The 18,886-nt window shown below is 52.2% G+C and overlaps 2 long non-coding RNA genes across 2 annotated transcripts; both read right to left on the bottom strand.

The window, feature by feature from the left end:
- Positions 1-261: 261 nt before the first annotated feature.
- On the bottom strand, positions 262-9,274 carry LOC139073937 (uncharacterized). The gene is made up of 2 exons (XR_011523137.1): positions 4,777-9,274; positions 262-3,386 (listed from the first exon to the last, which is right to left on the bottom strand). It is a non-coding gene; the product is annotated as an uncharacterized lncRNA (long non-coding RNA).
- A 37-nt stretch (positions 9,275-9,311) lies between these two features.
- LOC139073936 (uncharacterized) lies at positions 9,312-18,616 on the bottom strand. Its single transcript, XR_011523136.1, has 3 exons — positions 18,262-18,616; positions 15,644-17,905; positions 9,312-9,698 (listed from the first exon to the last, which is right to left on the bottom strand). It is a non-coding gene; the product is annotated as an uncharacterized lncRNA (long non-coding RNA).
- Between the last annotated feature and the right edge of the window lie 270 nt (positions 18,617-18,886).

The raw sequence follows: 18,886 nt of genomic DNA, 5'->3' as shown, positions 1-18,886 counted from the left end.
TGATCCTCACGTAAGTGAATGCAAAATGTTCTATGTGTGTGCATATACTCAATTTCAAAGCTTTTTATCAAACTCTCAAAGGTGTCTCTAATCCAAAAAAGACTAGGAGCCAATGCTACGAAACAGAGGTAGGCAAACTTTTCTGTAAAGAGCCAGATACGACATCCTGTAGCCTTTGAGGACCATACGATGCCAACCACTCAACTCTGTTGCTCTTCTCCAAAAGTGGCTGCGAGTAATTCACCAATGAACGGACGCAGCTGTGTTGCAATAAAACTTTATTCAAACAAAGAGGCACCCGGCAGGATTCGTCCACGGGCGGTAGTTTGTTGACTCCTGCTGTAGAAGGAATTCTGGTTTTGAGTGGAAGCTTACACTCAGTGCCCCTTCAGAGGCTCTCCAATTCATTCATTCATTTACTCATGCATTCACTCAATTTATTCCATAAATGTATGCCGAGACCCTGCCATGTGCTAGGCCCCCTGCTCAGCACAGCAGATAGAAAAAGGAATAAGACGCCATAACTGCCATCTGGGGTTCCACAGCCTGGTTGCGGAGACCTGCAAGGAAACAACTGTCAGTGCCATAAGGACTGGGACGAAAATTCGTACAAGAGACGGTGGAGGCACAAAGGAGACCGCACAGGGAATAGGGGCGGGGCCTAGACAGAGGCTGAAGGGGTAGGAGATGCTTGAGCCACGGGAGGAATTTTCCAAGTAGGGAACTGGCAGGGCATCCCAGGCAGAGGGATCAGTGAATGCAAAGGCACTGAGGCACAAGCCACGTTTGGGTGAGTGTAAGAAATGCAGCCTAGAACTAGAATGTGGGGTGCGGGTGGGTGTCAAAGAGAAAGGGCAGCTAGAGGGAAAGGCAGCATGAAGACATTCCACCAGGGGCCTTTCATCCCAAGCTAAGGGCTCCAGACTTCATTCTGAAGGCAGCGAGGGGCCATTAAAGGATTGGACTGCTGGCAGCTGTGATTCTGGTGAAGCCGTCAATCATAAGTGAGCAGATATGTGTAATTTCTCTCTTTATCTCCCTTCTTCTGACTCTGTTACATTTGGTATTAACTCAAGTTTTGCTGCCCCAAGCCCTTTGATTTTCCTAATTCAAGTCAAACTGCACAAAGCCAGATTTGGTGAGGGGGGGATTTTCCTCCGAATGGTTGAAAAGCAAACCCATCTTACCAAAACAAAGGGGTCCAGTCTTCCCTAGCTCCCTCTCTTTTCCTTCTCTCCCTCTCTCTCTCTAATTTTTGGCTTTTTATTGACTGGATTGAGGAGCTCAGAACACGAATAGCACAATGTCACCAAGAAAATGTCTGTGAAAATTGAAATGAAACATTCCAGTTAATAAGAGGACACAATCGTTGAGACAACATTAATGAACTCTGAAGACTTTGGGGCAAGTCTTTGGTTCTCCCCCAAGAATGGATCCATTTACAGAGGCTCCTAACCTTGCAGGGGCATGAGTGAAGGTAAAGGCAGGAACCAGAAACCAGGTAATTGCACTGGCCTGAGACTTTGTTGGGCAGCCCCAACCTCGAAGCAATAGGAAAAAATACAGCAACCACCAAGTGCAGCTACAGACCATACTGCCTCCTCTTTCCTCGGCTGGTCAGTTGCCCGCTTGGATCTAGGATATCAAATCCTCATGTTATTTCATGCGTCACTGTTTCTTATGCAACTGTGGGCTCCATCAGGGCGGGGACTGTGTTCGTTTTATATTCCCAGTGCTCAGCATAGCCTGGCACATAGCTGGTGCTCAATTCGATTCACTTGCAGCCTACCTTCTCTCTTTCTCTTCCAGGGGCCAGTTTATGACTTTATGATCTTTAAAGGAGCACCACCCACAGGCTTGGAGCTCTGGGATGTGGGTCAGAGAAGATCTGGAACGTCAGCTGCCCCCCAGCCCTTTCAGCTCTCTATGGCTGACTCTTTAATCTCTCTCATTAGCACTGTTCACCAAGTATTTCCCTCTCTCTGTCTTCCTCACACGTGGGAAGATTGCATTTCCTGGTCCTCTGCTGTTGGAGGTACCACGTGAGTAGTCCTGGCCAAGGGGCCATGAGTAAGAGTGTGGCTTTCAGGCTGACTATTTAATTGCTGGTGTGAGACCTCAATGTTCTCTTCTCTCCAACACAGTGACTGGGGATGTCAGATGGTGGCTGCTCCATCATCCGAGGTGCTTAAGCGACTGTGACGAGAAAAGTCTCACTGTCAGCCCCTGTAGGCACGTGCTAGAGGGAGGAAGTGTTGCTCTAAGCCACTGCGATTTGCACTTCTTTGTTACCATGGCATAACTGAGCCTTATCCTAACTTGTCATTTTCTCCCAATTCTTCTCCTTCTTTCCACTTGGCCCAGCAAGCGAGATCCCCCCTCTTTCCTCGCTTTGCTATCTAACCAACTTTATCCTCTCTTTTCTGTTCAGTTATTCATTTGTTTAACAAATACTCACCAAGCATCTGCTCTGAGGAGACAGAATGTGAAGAACCAGAGAGACAGAGATGAACCAGACATGCCCTCAGGGTCTCACAGTCTGGTGGGCCCCGCCCTGGCTTGGGCAGTCTCTTCACTCCTGAGAAGTTCTGACTCGGTCACTCTGACGCTCCCACCTCTGCCATCTGGTTTGTCTTTCGAGATGGAGGTCGAGGTCAGGAAGCTGCCTCTCCCCCGACCACAGCCCTCTGTCACCACCAGGGCCTCTGATTATCCCTGAGCCTCCCTTGGAAGAAGTTCCTTTACTGTGAGGTTGATGACCCAGGAGCCCTGAGTTCCTGGACGGGAAAACTCTGGAACCCCACTGTGACACACCACACTGGAGTAGGGGATTCCTGCAAAGTCTGATTCTTTTATAGGTAAAGAAACCAAAACAGAAGAGAGCAAGGATGTGCCCAGGGTCACACAGTGCAAGGATCACAGAGTCAGGACTAGAATGAAGACCATTGTGCCCTTGAAAAAAAGAATTCCTGCCTTGGGGCTCAGTTTACCATCGGTACAATAAGACAATAGCCAAGGATGCCAGAAGAAGCTATTTTTATCCATGGATAAAATGCCTGAAAACGGGAGCAGGAGTAGGGAGAGTGTGAGTGGGGGGCTAGTTTGGGGAACGAGGAACCTCTCATTTGAGGGAGAGGATAAAGCTGTACTGTCACTAACAAGAGGCAACATGAAGAAAAGACCTTGCCCACCGAAGCCATTCCCCTGCCTCTGAGCAGGTGAGTCTCTGCCCCTCCAGGCCAGCACCCCTCGACTTCATGCTCTCCCCTGGAAAAGACCCTTCCCCTCACCTGAAACAGACTTGGCACGTCTCCTACAGGTCTTGGGAGACTGTGGAGTCATCTCTTTTCACGGACCTTAAGCGCTGAGATGAGTCCTCTGTGCGTCTAGATGCAGGAGCGGAGGAAGAAGGGCAGTGAGGGCCAGGTCTGGGTATTTTGCCTTTCATATCTAACGTCCTCCTCGTGGTGGCCAGAGTCCTGGCTTGGGCACCCCTCCACCCTCTCCCCGGGCCCCTGGCTGCCCCTCCTACCTCCTATCCAGACAGCGGTAAAGTATAAGGCAAGGTGACCCTGTCCCCAGCGCCGAGGTGGATGGGGAGGCTGGAGACTAAGCAATTAGCACACAGCCGGGAGTAAAGGTGCCCAGGGAAATTTCCTGCAGAAGCCGAGCCTGGCAGACGGGAAGGCGCAGCAGGCACAGGGTGGAGAGGGGGCCGGGGCAGGCAAAGCCACAGGCAGCCTCCTGTGCACATTGCCTGCTTCTTCTTCTCTGGCAAGAAGCCACTGTGGTGGGGGCAGCAGAACCAGGGAGAGGGAAAGCGTGGGGTGCCGGTCAGAGAGGCATCCCCATGGGACACTGGGGCCCAGGCCCTGGGGAGAGGAGGCTCCCTCCAGGCCCTTTCTTGGGAAGGGGCAGCTACTTGAGTCCCTGAACTCCCAGCCAGGCAGCAGGACTCCGGATGGCTAAGGAGGAGGGTCTGAGGAGCTCGAGGCCTCTGAAGTCACAGCACACACTCAACACAGCAGCAACCAACAGGCACGCCACACAGCAGTGCACACCATGGACAGCGCCACAGCGGGCGCAGGGGGAACCGAAGCGCCAACCCTCTAACCCCACCATTGGCTCCTCTGGGGACCAGCTACATCCTTAGGTGACCTAGGGGCTTTCCAAAAGTCATCTCATTAACATAACAGAAGACACTTTTATGATTTCATCACTTAGGAAATTACAAAGGTTTGGGAGCTCCGTGCCAGAAACCAGCACAAAGATCAAATATATATTTCTTCTTATAAATCACAAGATCACAGAAATAAAAATGGGCAATGCCTGGTCTTTGCCCTCAGGCAGCTCATGGGCCAACTCAGCGTTCCCATCCCTGGTTATCTGATAGAATCCAGGGCCTGGAAGGGTTTTAAAACACCAGCACCTGGGCCCCATCCCTAGAGATTCACCGTCAATTGATGGGAAATGGTGCCCAGGCAACCAGATTTTTAAAAAGCCCCCAGGTGATTGTAACGTGCAGTCAGAGCTGAGACCCACCCCTCCAGTGGAGAAATTAGACACACATCAAAAGACAGAATGGGATGTTTTTACAACAGATGCACACACAATACTAGTCACTAAAAGTTATTGAGCCACGTTTTGTGTGCGTGACCAGCACTGTGCCAGGTCTTACGTTAGCATATTTAATCTTCCCCAAAACCCAGGAAGGGAGACCCCACGCCTCCCATTTTATAGATGAATAAATGAAGCTCAAAAGATCAAGTGACTTACTTAAGGCAAGACTTCTTTGAAAAGGTGGCACTTGTGCTGAACCTTGAAAGAAGATAGAATTTTGCCCTGGAGAGACAGAAATGGAAGCATGGGGTGTTCTCCACCCCGACTGGCCGTTAGAACCCATGACCTGGGAGGCTGCTAAAATCTGGGGGGTGTGGGTTGAGGGGCAGGAGTTTTGCTGACTGGGATGAAGCCTCCTGAAGGGTTTGAGCAGGAGCTCAGATCACAGAGCTGGTGGCGGGCACACTAGGGGAAGAGAAGATTTTAGGACAAATAAAGGGAGGGCTGCTTTCTCCAGCAGGTAGCAATTACGTGCCCCTTGTCATTATCCCCAGAGGTGGCAGGAATGAAAATAGAATGTCAAGATAGAACCAGAGAAACTAGACCCAGAAGGAGTTTGTGGGGAGGAAGTTTAGACTTCATCCTTAACTTTTTAAAACAGGGAAGTGAAAATCAGCCACCGTACCCGCTATTCAGAGGAAACAGAGCGTGGAAGGGAGAGCATGAACCGGGAGTCAGAGGCCAAGCTCCTCTCTCCTCTCTTCGCCTGGGCTTGGCCATCTGGAAAATGAGGGCAGGGGCCATTGTGCCTCTGGGTTTTCACACTGAGTGCTGGAGAAGCAGCGTCTCAGAGGGAGGCTGGGGGGGGGGCGGTTATCGGGGCTCTCCATCCCCTGCTGGACAGTTGTCCTTCCCTCTGCTCTACACGTGGCTGCCAAGGAGAGGGTCGCTTGAACCAGAGGTTCTGTAGCTCAAACAGTCTGAAAGCAGAGCGTTGACTCCTATGTCGCCTTTCTCTCCTAGAACCCCTAAAATGATAGCAAACCCTGAGGGGCTCAGGCAGCAGCACGTGGAGGTCAGAGTGACCCCGGAGCTGGAAACAAGGGGATTGAGTGGAAGGAAGTCTAAACAGAAACCACTGTGAGCCCTAGGCTCTGTGCCCCCATGAGTCATGGAACTCCTCACTGCCATCTTTATGGGAAAAAAATTGCCCTGAGTAGAGGGAAAAAAAAGGCTTAAAATGCCAATATGATGTCCAATTGTAAGAGCAGGCGCCCCACTCGACCCTCTACACGCGAGTCCGCCCTCCACACGCATCACCCCGAGATACAAAACTTCCCATATGCTTTTTGGCACCACACACTTATTTGAGAAGAGATCCCGAGGTGGAAAACTAAAAGCTCTGAGCCGTGTGGAAGGGCCGCTCCAGCGGCTTCCTGTGTAGTGACTTTTCTAATCCTCCCGACAACTCCATGAGGCAGGCTGCTATTTCTGTTCCCATTTTACAGACGAGGACTCTGAGGAAGAAAGGAGCCAAGGGCAAGGAAAGCCATCTAGTCAGTCAGCCACACTCGAGACCACCACGCCATGGGCTCTTCCACCAGGAAGGAGATGGAGCACGCTAAGTCGGGTGGACGACCCAGGGGAGAAAGAGATCATGGAAAGAATTTCAAAAAACAAAAAGCCCACAAAACCTTACAAAAAACTCTAAGAAATGTTCTAAGAGATAGAAAATATACTGCATTCATAAAATAAGAATAGGATGCTATGAAAAAGGAAAAAATAGTGGATAAGAAAGGGCTCTGAAACCAGCCAACAGTTAGCCATTGATGAGTAAGCAGCTAGGAACTAAAGTTTTTTCCTTTTTGCAATGACTGATTATAGCTTTTAGCTGTTTAACCCACCCATTGTTAACCACGCTGTTTAGGCAATGTGCTATCTGACTCCCACTAGGTTCCTAGAGATAACATCTCCCTGGGGCCTGGGTCACCACGGTAATGGGTATGTGAGCTGTTTTTCAGGAATTAGAACTCTTTGGCCACTCCAGGCTGGTTGAGACCACCAGCTCATCAACTGGGCCCAAGGATATGTCCAATAGGTAAACTTTTGACATCAAAAGGCTAAAAACTGCCCCCTCAGATCATGCTAATGCCACCATTTTGTGAACAGGAGTCCTACGAAGAGGCACAGAGTCTGACTACGCTTGTGCACATCAATTACCTCACCTCTCCCCACCTCCAATCATCCATCTCTGCATTTCAGACCACCTTGCCCCCATACCCCATAAATATCCCCAAGTCCCCATTTTCAGGGAAGTGGATTTGAGACTCATTCTCTCGCTTCCTCACTTGGCTGCCTCATGATTAAACCCTCTCTCTGCTGCAATCTTGCCATCTCAGTCTTTGGCTTTCTGGGTGATGGGCAAAAACAAAGCTGGTGGGGTAACAGCTCTAGAAAATTAAAAATTCGAAATAAAATACACAACACATATGGTAAAATAGTGTCAACAAAATCTTCTAGAAAGCAGATCAATGTGGCAAACATAGAAAAATAAGAAAAAATACACTACTGAAAGGATTCTGGTAGATTGTGTTGATTGCCCTGATTCTTTACTTATCCCAATATCCAAACCTCTTGCCATGTGGATTTGCAGTTCCCCCAACTAAAGAGGGCTCCTGACTTTAGGTTCCGCCAACTGATTTTCTTCAGGCCACTGGATGTTAATAGGGGAATGTGACCCAAGGCTTGAGAGCGTTCATGTGATTTGGTTCTTGCTTCTCTGCCATCTCATCTCATCTCGGCTTCATCTCATCTCCATGAGAAGAACATGCCTGGGCTAGCCCAGTGGTCCCACAGTGAGAAAGAGAGACACTTGGAGCAGAGCTAAACTCCCCCAGTCAATCCCATCTTGATGAACCATCCCCTAGCCTACTCCTAGATACATGCGGAAGCCCCATCCACGTTAGCCACTCAACCAAGTTCAGCCTAAATCGGTGACTCGCAGCCACAGATCCATGAGAATAAGTGATTGCATTTTAAGCCACTGAGTTTTAGGTTAGTTTGTTACGTAGCATTATCGTAGCCATGGGTGACACAAGTACAGTCACACACTCCATAAGGACGTTTAGGTCAACGATGGGCCGCATATACAATGGTGGTCCCATAAGATTTGTACCATATAGCTGGGTGTGTCGTGGGCTGTACCACCTAGGTTTGTCTAAGTACACTCTATATGTTCACACAATGACAAAATCGCCTCATAACACATTTCTCAGGACGTACCCCGTCGTTAAGCAACGCATGACTATATCCGCCCAGGAGCTGGTACTCAATTGACAGAGAAAATAGAAGGCAGGGAATTCTCAAACAAATAATGCAAGTAAATTTCGCAGCACGCGAAGATACGAACCTCCAGATTAAAGAGCCTACCAAGTACCCAGAACAATAGAGAGATCCACCCCAAGATGTATTATCGTAAAATGTCAGAACATATGGACAAAGGGGTGATCCTAAAAGCTTCCAGCAAGAAAAAGCAGTTTCATACAAAGGAACATGAACCAGGGTGGCTGTAAGAATTCTCCCGAGCAACACTGGATACTCGATCACAGTGAAGCAGTGCCTTTTAAATTCTTGAGGGAAACTGTTTTCAATACAGAATTCTAAACCTAGACATGCAATTAAGATATAAGTTGACTGCGGCCGGCCCAGTTGAGCAGCAGTTAAGTTCGCACGTTCCACTTCTCTGTGGCCCAGGGTTCACTGGTTCAGATCCCGGGTGCGGACATGGCACCGCTTGGCAAGCCATGCTGTGGCAGGCGTCCCACATATAAAGTAGAGGAAGATGGGCACGGATGTTATCTCAGGGCCAGTCTTCCTCAGCAAAAAGAGGAGGATTGGCAGCAGATGTTAGCTCAGGGCTAATCTTCCTCATAAAAAAAAAAAGATATAAGTTGACTACATAAATTTTTTTAGATATGTAAGGATTCAGAAAATTCATTTTGCACATTCTAGTAAGTAGTAAACTACCAGAGGATACGCTCCAGCAAAAGTGGGAAGAAACCAAGAAAACAGAATCCAGGAAACTGGAGCATCCACACGGAGACCGGCGGAGGAAGTGCCCAGGATGGAAACGTTGCAGCAGGCCCGGAGAGTGAAAGAGGAAAGTCAGGGCTCCAGGAGGGAAGAATCCAGAGAAAAAGGAGGGATCGACAGACAAGCTGATGTAAGACAACGCTTGGGAACAAAATACTACTAATAATGGCATGGCGGATGGGACACACCCGCTGGGAAAACTTTAAGAAAATGATTCAGTTGGAAACCTGAGCTGAGTCGTACCTCTGGGTCTATTTTTTCACATGGTTAATACCAAACGTCACAACAGGCAATAGAGTGTATTTCCCCCTCACATCGCGCTCCGGTACTGCCCAGGCCTGTCCTCCGTTTTATATTCGCAGACATGGAACCACAGGCTGCAGTCTCCTTGCCAGGAAGGAGAGAGATGGAAGACGCTGCTCACAGCCTCTCAGCTGATGTAGCCAAAGGGATAACTCCAGGCTCACGACCCTGACGTGACTGGAAGGGAAGGTGGGACACATAGGAGACAGACAGCTGTCGGAGGAGCACTGACTTTGCCACACCAGAAAAAAAAAATGTTATGAGAAAGAAAACAAAGTCACAGTCCATTACTTGACTCACGTATACGTAGCCATACTGATGTTCTAGATTCGACCACAAAGTGCAATATAACTACATAAAGAGGAAGGGACCGGGGTGGGGTGGGTAACAGAAAAATCCTTGTCTACCATATCAGGAAGCCAATAGGTGATGTGTAAAACTCATAAAGCAAGTAACGGCATCATACGCATATTATTTAGAAATTTGAAGGTAAACAGCAAACAGGATGGGCTCTGAGTTTATTACAAACCTTCCTGGATTTTAAATTTTTTTTCAATTTGCAGATACATTATTTGGACACTTTTTCAGGCAAACCAAAAACAAATGCTGAAATAATGCCCTCCATCTGCTGATCAGTAAGAATTGCTCAGCTCTGACCTTCTGAGGTTCTTGAATTCTAAGCATCCAGGGGAGAAAGCTTGTGTCACAGCTTAGACTTGTCTGAACACAAAGTGTCGCAGGCCCTGGATGGAGAAATCAAAGCAAAGAAAGGTCACTGCGCCGTTCTGAGCGTGAGTGGTCCCTGTGAGATCCTGCACTCAGGCTGCAGCCAAAGGGATCCAGATCAGACAAGACCTGATCCTGGCACCACCAAAGACTCCGGAGTCCTCAGGGACCGCGCCAGGCCAGGCACCAGCTTCCCTGGGGGCTCTGGGAGAGAACATGGCCAGTTGTGCCCCGCAGCCTCTGGCAGGTACTGTGGGCATCAGCTGTAATGAGAAGTGACAGGGACAATTGCTAGGAGAACATCCCAGCTCAGAGCTCAAGCTGCCCAGAGTGGCTAGGGGGCTTCTCAAGCTGTCAGGAGGATCCCCAAACACTTTGATGCCATAGCCAATCTGGTCTTCTGTATTAGCATCTCATTAGCAGGGGCCGAAGCCAACCCAGGGCCTGGTCACCAGTCCAGCTTTGGCTGGAGGTGAAACTGAGACCCCAGGTGGACAGAGAGGAGGAGCCCAGAATACACACACACACACACACGCAGCTCCATAGCCCTGTCCAGCCATCAGAGGTGACCCAGCAGAGCCCTGTGCCCAGCCAGGACACAGACAGTGTTTCTAACATCCTTCCTGAGCTCTCTCCCTGGTATGCAGGAGAATTAACTGAAGCCCCTAGAGGCCAAGGGTGTCACCTAAGTGGTCAAGTCACTCCTGGCTTCCAATCCGACAGAGACTGAAGATGACATCAATAGTGGCCCTCTAGAGCCTGGCCCCTGCTTCCTGTTCCAGCCGCATCGCCCTCTCTCAAATGCCCAAATGTTTTAAATCCAGAACATTCCTAGGCCCTGGTCCTAGTGCTGCTGTCTCTTCCACGTCAGTTAACTCTAAGTCACGCCCACTTCTGGACAACAGGTTGCCAGCATCACCTGCCTGATATGAAGAACATGAGGCCAAGAAAGGGCCAGGAGGGTGCCCAGCCATGCCCACCAGTCCCCTTCTGGCTTATCCCCCACTCTCCCCTGCCAGCAGGCAGGGAAGTTGGGTGCTCAGGTCCCCAACCCTCACGGGAGAAGGGGGCCAGAATGCTCATCCTTTGTCTCCATTCAAAATGCACCCGGACCACTCCCCACCAGATGCCCAGTCTCTTTGTTCAGGGGAGGGGGCGTGAGGGATGGGCCGGGAGAGATCTATGGGAGATCTCCCACGGAGGGAGAGACCCAGGTCCTATGATGGGCTCTGTGACCAGCTGCTCCCCAATCCTAAGCTAGTCTCTCCATGTTTCTAGCCTCAGTTCCCCTGACGGAGCGGGGTGGGGTGGGGCCAGCTGAGACATTCTCTCAGGGCCCTTCCCGTGGGGACCCGCTGTTACTGGACTTCCTCTTGAGACCCATTTCTGCAGAAACCAAGATGACCCGAGCTGAAAAGTCACTGGCTCCCTCTCTGTTCCCAGGCAAAGCAGCCCTTGAGAGATTCCAGAAGGCCGTCCAGTCCACAAACTGCAGGAGCCCAGCCAAGGAAACAGGTTCAGGAGACCTTCCAGGCAGGTGCCTCTCCTGGGCCCTCTCCCTGCTGAGAGATGCTCCCCACAGCACATTCCTCTGGTAGACAGCGGGAGAGATGCTCCGTGCCAAGCACCAGACACCGGATGGGTGAGATAATCACAAATCCACAAACTGCAACAAGATAAAATTATCATGATATGAAGTTAAATTATTAATTAGCGCCTCCAAAAAAAGACCAGCACCACCTGGTCTCAAATCTTGGAAGATGTCTTTCTGAAAGCAACAGAAATTTCAAAATAGTTCATCAGTGCTCCACGGGGTGGGTGTGGGATCCCACGTGTGTGGTTGCCAGAAGCCTCACGGCCAGGGTTCCAGTCAGGCGGGCCCAGCGGGCCCAGTTTGGATGAGGCTACCGGGGGGAAGGGGAGCAATCACATGATCCATTTTCCTGGCTGGGGAAACTGAGGCAAAGTCCAAGGTGGAAGGGCCACAGAAGCTGGTTTAGGCAGATCGAGGAGTTTGCATGCTGGGCTGGGAAGGGGGAAGTCCTGAGTCTGCCTGATTGTCTATGGATGAAGGACACTCATTCATTCAGGGAACTTCTATCGCACATGTCCTGAGCGCCAGGCACCAGAAGTACAGAGGAGAAGCCATAATTCCTTGTCCCGAGGAGCATAACATGTGATGGGCTGGACCAGTGGATCAGCTGTGTCTTCTGTCTCCCTCACCCCAGCTCATGTCACAGGATTTAGCCCCTTTATCATCATCATCATCCATTACCACCACCCACTCCTACGACCCATATGTATTCATTGAATCCTGGAACCACAGCAGCTTAATGAGAGGGGAGGAACTTGAACGAGCATCTTTCTAACCAGGGCATCCATCCTCGCTCTGGAACGCCTGGTGAATTGTGACCTGGTGCAGCACTCCCAGCAAGAAGGAGCGTATGCACTGCCTCGTAAATTAGCCCATTGTGTCTCCGGAGAGCGATTCTTCACTCCTTCATTTACTCATTCACTCAACGAGCGTTTACCCAGCATCTAGTAGGAGCTACCTCAGGACCAATTCCTGGAGAAGAGAACTATTTTCTTTTGCTGAGAAAAATACGACCCAGTAGCTTCTTACGAAAAGCCCTCAGGGTGATGGGAGAGGCAAATGAATGAAGGAGCAGTGACGATACGGTGTGGCGTGTCGGTAGAACACTGAAGACGTTCCGGTGTGTTACAGGTATGATCTTGCTCACGCTGCACAGCAATCCCGTGAGGATGGTTATCCCCATTTTACAGATGAAAAACTGAGCACAGAGAGGTTAAGTAACTTGCCAACATTACTCAGCTGCAAAGTAGAAGGGTGCAGATTTACACCCAGGCTGTCTGACTCCGGAGCCATGGTCTTGGCCCCTCTCACGGGATTGTCATCCCCTTGCTGACTGATGTAAGCCTGGCAATCAACCACAGCCCCGAGCACCCACGGGGAGAGGTGTGCAGGTCTCTGCGCTTCCAGCTTGGGGAATTCCCACAAGGTACACTCTGCCCCCTGGGGATCACAGCAGGCACGTGACCTGGATCCAACGGGCCTCAGGGTTCAGCTCAGATGGAGATGGAGACGCCTCCATTTCTGTCTCCCACATGCTCCTTCCATGAGCCCCCAGTGGGACAGACCGCAGGGCCCGGACTCTCCTCCAGCCCCACTATCCAGCCAGGCTCCAGTCAAATGAGGCCTGAATAATTCATGGACAGTGCACACGGCCCCGTCCTGGCACAGCCTGCTGGTGGCCAAATTGGAGAAAAGGGTGGAGGCCAGCGCCGCTGGACCTGGGAGGGAGCTGTGGTGGGGTTTTGAGAGCCACTGACAGCCAGGAAGAGTAAACAAGGCCCGATGAATTATTCAGCCAGGCAGCTGCTGATGCAGCCCGGGGCGGCGATGGCACGGCCTTGCGCTAAATCTGACGTCACCACCTGCCAGGGGCTGCCTGGCCACCCAGTGTGGCCAGGCTCTGACCAGAGCCCAGAGGGTGCGGGGCACTGGGATAAGGCACAGCACAGCCCCCGCCCAGGAGTGCAGCAGGCCCTGAGGGAGACGGCCTGAGCCGGCCGGGCCTGCCTGAAGGTGCGTGCTGGAGGTGACAGGCACTGGGAGACTGTGTGGACTCTGAAGGTGGGAGAGCTGGGTTCGATGCAGAATCAAAGAAGCCCGGCCTTGGCAAAACCACTTAACCTCCTTAAGCCTCTTTTTTCAACTGGAAAATGGAAACCTTGACTGTAGTTAGGGTGAAGCCCAATGATGCCAGGCGCCGGGATACCCGCTTCACTGAGATCTGAATTCCCTGCTCCTGGCCCGGCCTTCAGCCCCATCCTGGCACTCGGTGAATGGTGGGGACTCTTCTGTCCCCTGGGCCAGCAAAGCCAGCTCTCTGGGCCTCCAGAAGCCTCTTCCATCCCTCCCTGCTGTCTTCCCACCCTACTTCGTGGGGTATCCTGGGAGAGGGAACTCTGCCTGTGACCCCTACCGCAGGGGTTCATCAGGAGAAGGTCGAGACATCTGCAGGCCCTCCACTGAGCCAGGCCCCATGCAGCCACTGCCAGCAGCACAGGGCAAGAGGCATGGTACTGGCCAGCAAAGACCACACACCTTCCCCATTGCTGTGTGACCTTGGGCCAGCCCCTTTCTCTCTCTGGGCCTCAGGGGCTAGACTAGAAGTTCCCTCAAGGTCCTCTGACTCTGACCTCAATGACAGTGAGAACAGAGGGGCTGGCTGACTGTCCCCTCCTCTGGGCGTTCTGGGGTTGGAGGAGGCAGGGGCTGAGCACCTCTGGAATCTGCAGGGTGAAGGAGGACCTTCAGAAGGTTCCAGCTGTCAAGTTTCTCTCTTCCCCTGAGAGTACCATGCTCTAAAGACAAGGATAACACAGTAGCCACTGGCTGCTTCTCAGACCCACAGCGTCACGGCACAGGGCTCACAGCCCGCAGCTCTGATTCCCAGGGCCAGGATGGGGCAGCAGCAGCTCAGAGAAGCGGGGTGCTTGGTCCAAGGCCACAGAGCCATTAGGAGCAGAGCCCCTCCTGCAATCTCAGACCAGACCTGCAGTCTCCGTCATCCATGAGCAAGGCTGGCTTCAGAAGCAGGGCCACCCGCCCAGTCACCGACCTTGCTGGAACCAGGCTCCTCCTGCCCGCTCCCCAGGGCAGCTCTGAGCAGGCTGGGAGATGCAGAAGGACTCAGCAGGACATTCGATGCACTCGACCGGGGTGCAGTCCTGGCTCTGCCACTTACCAACTGTGTGCCCTTGAGTGAGGCTCTTACCCTCTCTGACAGGCAGTTTCCGCTCCTGGAATGTTGGGTACTAATGACAATCCCAGGTGCCGCTGTGTGGCTGTGATGGGCCTGCCCTCTGTGCACGACCCCCAGGGGGCATGGGCAGTTCAGGACAGAGCTGGCCGAAGCAGAGAGGAGGCGGCCCGGGGAAGGAGAGGGGCCTGGTAGATGGCAAGAGGGAGGAGGGCGCTCTGGGCGGAAGCCCAGGACAGCTGCCTGAGTGCTCGGTGATAAATAAGTGATATTGGCCACCACCTAATGTTTCTACAGTGCCGGCCAGCGGGGCGGGAGGGAAGTTTATTATAGACCAGCTGCCTCGGGGTCTCGCTCACATATTGAACCTCATGCATCCTTCATGAGCTCAGGGTGACAGCCTGACCCTAAGGAGACAGGGCCTCCCCCAGAGCTGGAGGGTGAAGGAGTTTGGGACAGCTGTTCCCCCTGGTCCCCAGCAACGCTGACTCCTGGGGGAGGCTCCTGGGAGCAAACGGCACAGGGTCTGGGGTACCCATACATTCCCTGTCATGGTGAGGAGGGGAGGAAAGGTGTGGGGTGCTCCTGTCCAGGGAGCCTGGGTACCTGGGTTCTCTCCCACCCTCTTTGCAGGGCTCCTTGCTCCCAGGGCCTCAGTTTGTCCACCTGTAAAACAGAGAGAACCCAGAGCATGGGAAGCCACGGTCCAAACTGAAGACTGTTGGTGTCTCCACCAGAGGGAGCCGGTAAGCACACCCCGGAAATGGAGGCTTCCTCAGAGGGCAAGGGCCACGAGAGACCAACTGCCCCCTTCCCAACTGGTAAAGAGAGAAGAACTGGCCTGGGGCCACACAGCTAGGTCTGGGGCCTCTGTGTCATGCTCTTTGCATAGCATCCAACTGCATCCTCGTCACCTGCTGGGCCTCTGAACTAAAGCTCGGAATGGGAAGGGCTCCCGGATCCCCGCAAGCTGGAACCCACTGGGAGGAGAGGTTGCCTACCTGCCTGCCCGGTAGGGCTGTGTGACTTCAGGAGCCCCTGCCTCTCTGGGCTCTTGGTCCCCAACCACCGACACAGGCAGAATCCCCATCCCACAGCAGTCTTGAAAGGGGCCAGAGGCAGGCACTGAGAACCCCACATCCCAAGTTCTAGTCCTCACGGGGCCACCAACTCACACGAGAGGCAGATAGAAAGGCCGATCCCTGGATCCCCGTTTCCCCGTCCAGAAGCAGGTGTGTGTGGTTTCTGACGTTCCTGCCACATCTAAGAGTCCACGGCCAGAAATAGGATGGCAGTTCCTTAAAGAGATAATTAACAGAATTACCATATGATCCAGCAATTTCGCTTCTGGGTATACACCCAAAAAAATGGCACAGCAGAAACCAGAATGGATATTTTGTACGCTCGTGTTCTTAGCAGCATTATTCACAACAGCCAAGAGGTGGAGGCAACCCGAGTGTCCAGGGACGGATGAATGGATAACAAAATGTGGTCTATTCATATAATAGAGCATTATTCAACTTTAAAAAGAAGGAAATTCTGATATGTTACAACAGGGATGAATCTTGAAAACATTATGCTAAGTAAAATAAGCCAGTCACAAAAAGACAAATACTGCACGATTCCACTTAGATGAGCTCCCTAGAGTGGTCCAATTCGAAAGACAGAGTGGAATGGTGGTTGCCAGGGGCCAGGAGAAGGGAGAAATGGGGAGTTATTTTTAAATGGCTATAGAGTTTCGTTTTGCAAGACGGAAAAGTTCTGGAGATCGGTTGCACAACAACATGAATGTACTTAACACTATGAAACCATACACTTAAAAATGGCGAGGACGTTAAATTTTATGTTATGTGTGTTTTACCACAATTTAAAATTTTTTTTTGAGGAAGATTAGCCCTGAGCTAACTGCTGCCAATCCTCCTCTTTTTGCTGAGGAAGACTGGCCCTGAGCTAACATCCGTACCATCTTCCTCTACTTTATATGTGGGATGCCTACCACAGCATGGCTTGCCAAGTGGTGCCATGTCGGCACCCAGGATCCGAACTGGCGAACCCCGGGCCGCCGAAGCAGAACGTGCGAACTTAACTGAACGTGTGAACTTAACTGAACGTGCGAACTTAACCACCGAACAACCAGGCCGTCCCTAACATTTTTTTTTAAAAAGAAAGAAACTATGGCCAGGAGCTCGATGCAGAATCTGCCACATCTTGCGTTTCAAGTATATTTCCTTTAAAAGAAAAGAGGTCAAGGAGATTTGTTATTTAAAGGAAACTGTGGCACAGCCTTTTGGGGCACAGAGAATCCTCTCCCAGCCACCCTTACCCCGCTGCTCTGCCTCAGCTGGAGATGATCAAGCTTTGCAAAACCAGGCACATCTCTCCTCGCAGTGCAGGAGCTGCTGAGCTAGCACCCTACCTGCTGGTGTGAGGCTGGCGCGTCAGATGCCCTTGACCTACTGCTCAGAACAGCCTGGGTCCCAGGTTTGGCATTCAAGGCCCTCCATGGTCTGGCACCAGGAACACTGCAGGCTTGGCTCCCTCCACCTTCCCAGATCACTCCCCACCCACTTTGGGCGTCTCCTCGCCCTGTCCAGTGCCTGCATGTGCCACCTCCTCAGAAGCTGTCCTAGGTGCATCAGAGCCAGTCTCTGCCTCCCTCTGCTCTTCTGGGCCCCCTCCTTGCTTTCTCTGTTAATCCTTTCCGTTCCACATCAAAACTCATGAGCTCCTTCAGGGAGGGGCTGTGTTCTGTTCAAGTCATCTCAACCTGGTTTGAGCACCAGCCCCCAGCCTGGCACACAGTAGGTGCCCAAGCATTTGTGACAACAAAGTGAGAATAATCCTGTAACATGTCTCTGTGTTATCTCCCCAGATGGAAGTCCCAGAGAACTGGACCACTCTGGACAGGGGATGCTGACCTATAACCTCTCCATCATAATTACAGCCATAGGGAGTACTCACTGTGGCCCCCACCCTGGCTAGGTGTTTCCCATGTTAATCTTTTAATATCCTCCCAAGAGCCTTGTGAAGTAGGCACTGTTACTGTGCCATTTTACAGATAAGGAAGTTGAGGCTCAGAGAGGTTAGGAACCTGTCCCAGGTCTCCCAGCTTGTGAGTGCCACCTGGGATTGACCCAGGATGTGCGGGTCTCCCCAGCAGCGCCAGGAGCTGTGTGCGCGCATGGGCGTCCCGCGCTGCTCCCTGCGGGCGCCGGGAGGGCTGGACCGCGACCGTGACCACGGATGCCGGGGGATGCGCGGGCGCGGGGCGGCAGCGGGGCTTCGCTCAGCGGGGCCGGCCTCCCCTAGGCCTCCGTCCTCCAGGACGCGCGGCGGCGCTGCCTCTCCCGGTGGGCGCCCTGATGGCGGACTGACAGGCGGCGCTGAGCGGTTCTCTGAGTCCGCAGTTCTCTGAATTAGCTCCGCAGCTCGCTGACCTGTTGGAAAAGTAAATGCAAACTACGGAAGGGGGGAAAAGCCCCCTCTGCCGCACGCGCCGCTCTTCCCGCTGCCCCAGCAAGTGGCCGCCTCTGCCTCTGCCGAGGTGTCCCCCAGCAGAGACCTCCGGCTGGAGGGGGCGGGGCGCACGAGGTCTCTGGACCCCTGGCAGGACTGGATTCCTGCAAAGTCAGAGCTGGAGGGATCTTGGGGAGTCTGCCTCCCGCAGTGGACCCCCCAGGGCATGAGGGCGCACTGCAGGCATCCCCAGAGACGCTGACTGAGCCTCTGCAGGAAGTGCTGACAGGGAGCCCATGCAGCAGACTGGGGCCTGGCCAGGAGGCCAATTGCTTACCTCTGCTCCCAGCGTGGCCACAGCTGAAGCTCCTAGGGAAACTGAGGCAGGGCTGCCTGCCCAAGCAGGGCGCCTGATTCACGCCTACTGAGCACAGGGCTTAAGGCAAAGCTTTTAGAGGGACAGAGAGCGGTCTTGATCCCTGCTCCCTGAGGGAGATGAGGCCAGGCACAAATCAATACCTTGTATGGGTCCAGAGCGTGGAAATTTACAAAGTGCTTTCACAGTCCCAATGAATCCCCAGACAATCGAGATGTTGTAGCAATCAACACTCACTGCGCTCTGACTAAGAGCCAGGCATCCTTCTAAATGTTCTAGATGTATTATGTCATTGAACCCCCACAACAACGCTGGGTTAGGTACCAGTACCAGCATTTCCATGTCAGGTTGGGGAATCTGAGGCACAGAGAGGTTAACTAAGTTTGCTAAGGTCACTTAAGTACTGAGTGGCCAAGCTGGGATTCTAGCCCAGGCTGTCTGGCTCGGCCAGCCCAGGGCTATTTCTTGGTACCAGGCACTGGCCAGTATTTCTGCTCATGGTAATAGAGAGGAAACAGACTCGTTTAAATAAACCCCCCGAGGCCACACAGCCAGTCAAGGTGAGGGCAGGATTTGAACTAGGTGA

Source organism: Equus przewalskii, chromosome 10, assembly GCF_037783145.1.
Source record: "Equus przewalskii isolate Varuska chromosome 10, EquPr2, whole genome shotgun sequence".
In the NCBI taxonomy this organism is placed as follows: domain Eukaryota; kingdom Metazoa; phylum Chordata; class Mammalia; order Perissodactyla; family Equidae; genus Equus; species Equus przewalskii.
Note: the sequence above shows the minus strand (reverse complement) of the source record. Positions and strands in the feature narration are given on the sequence as shown.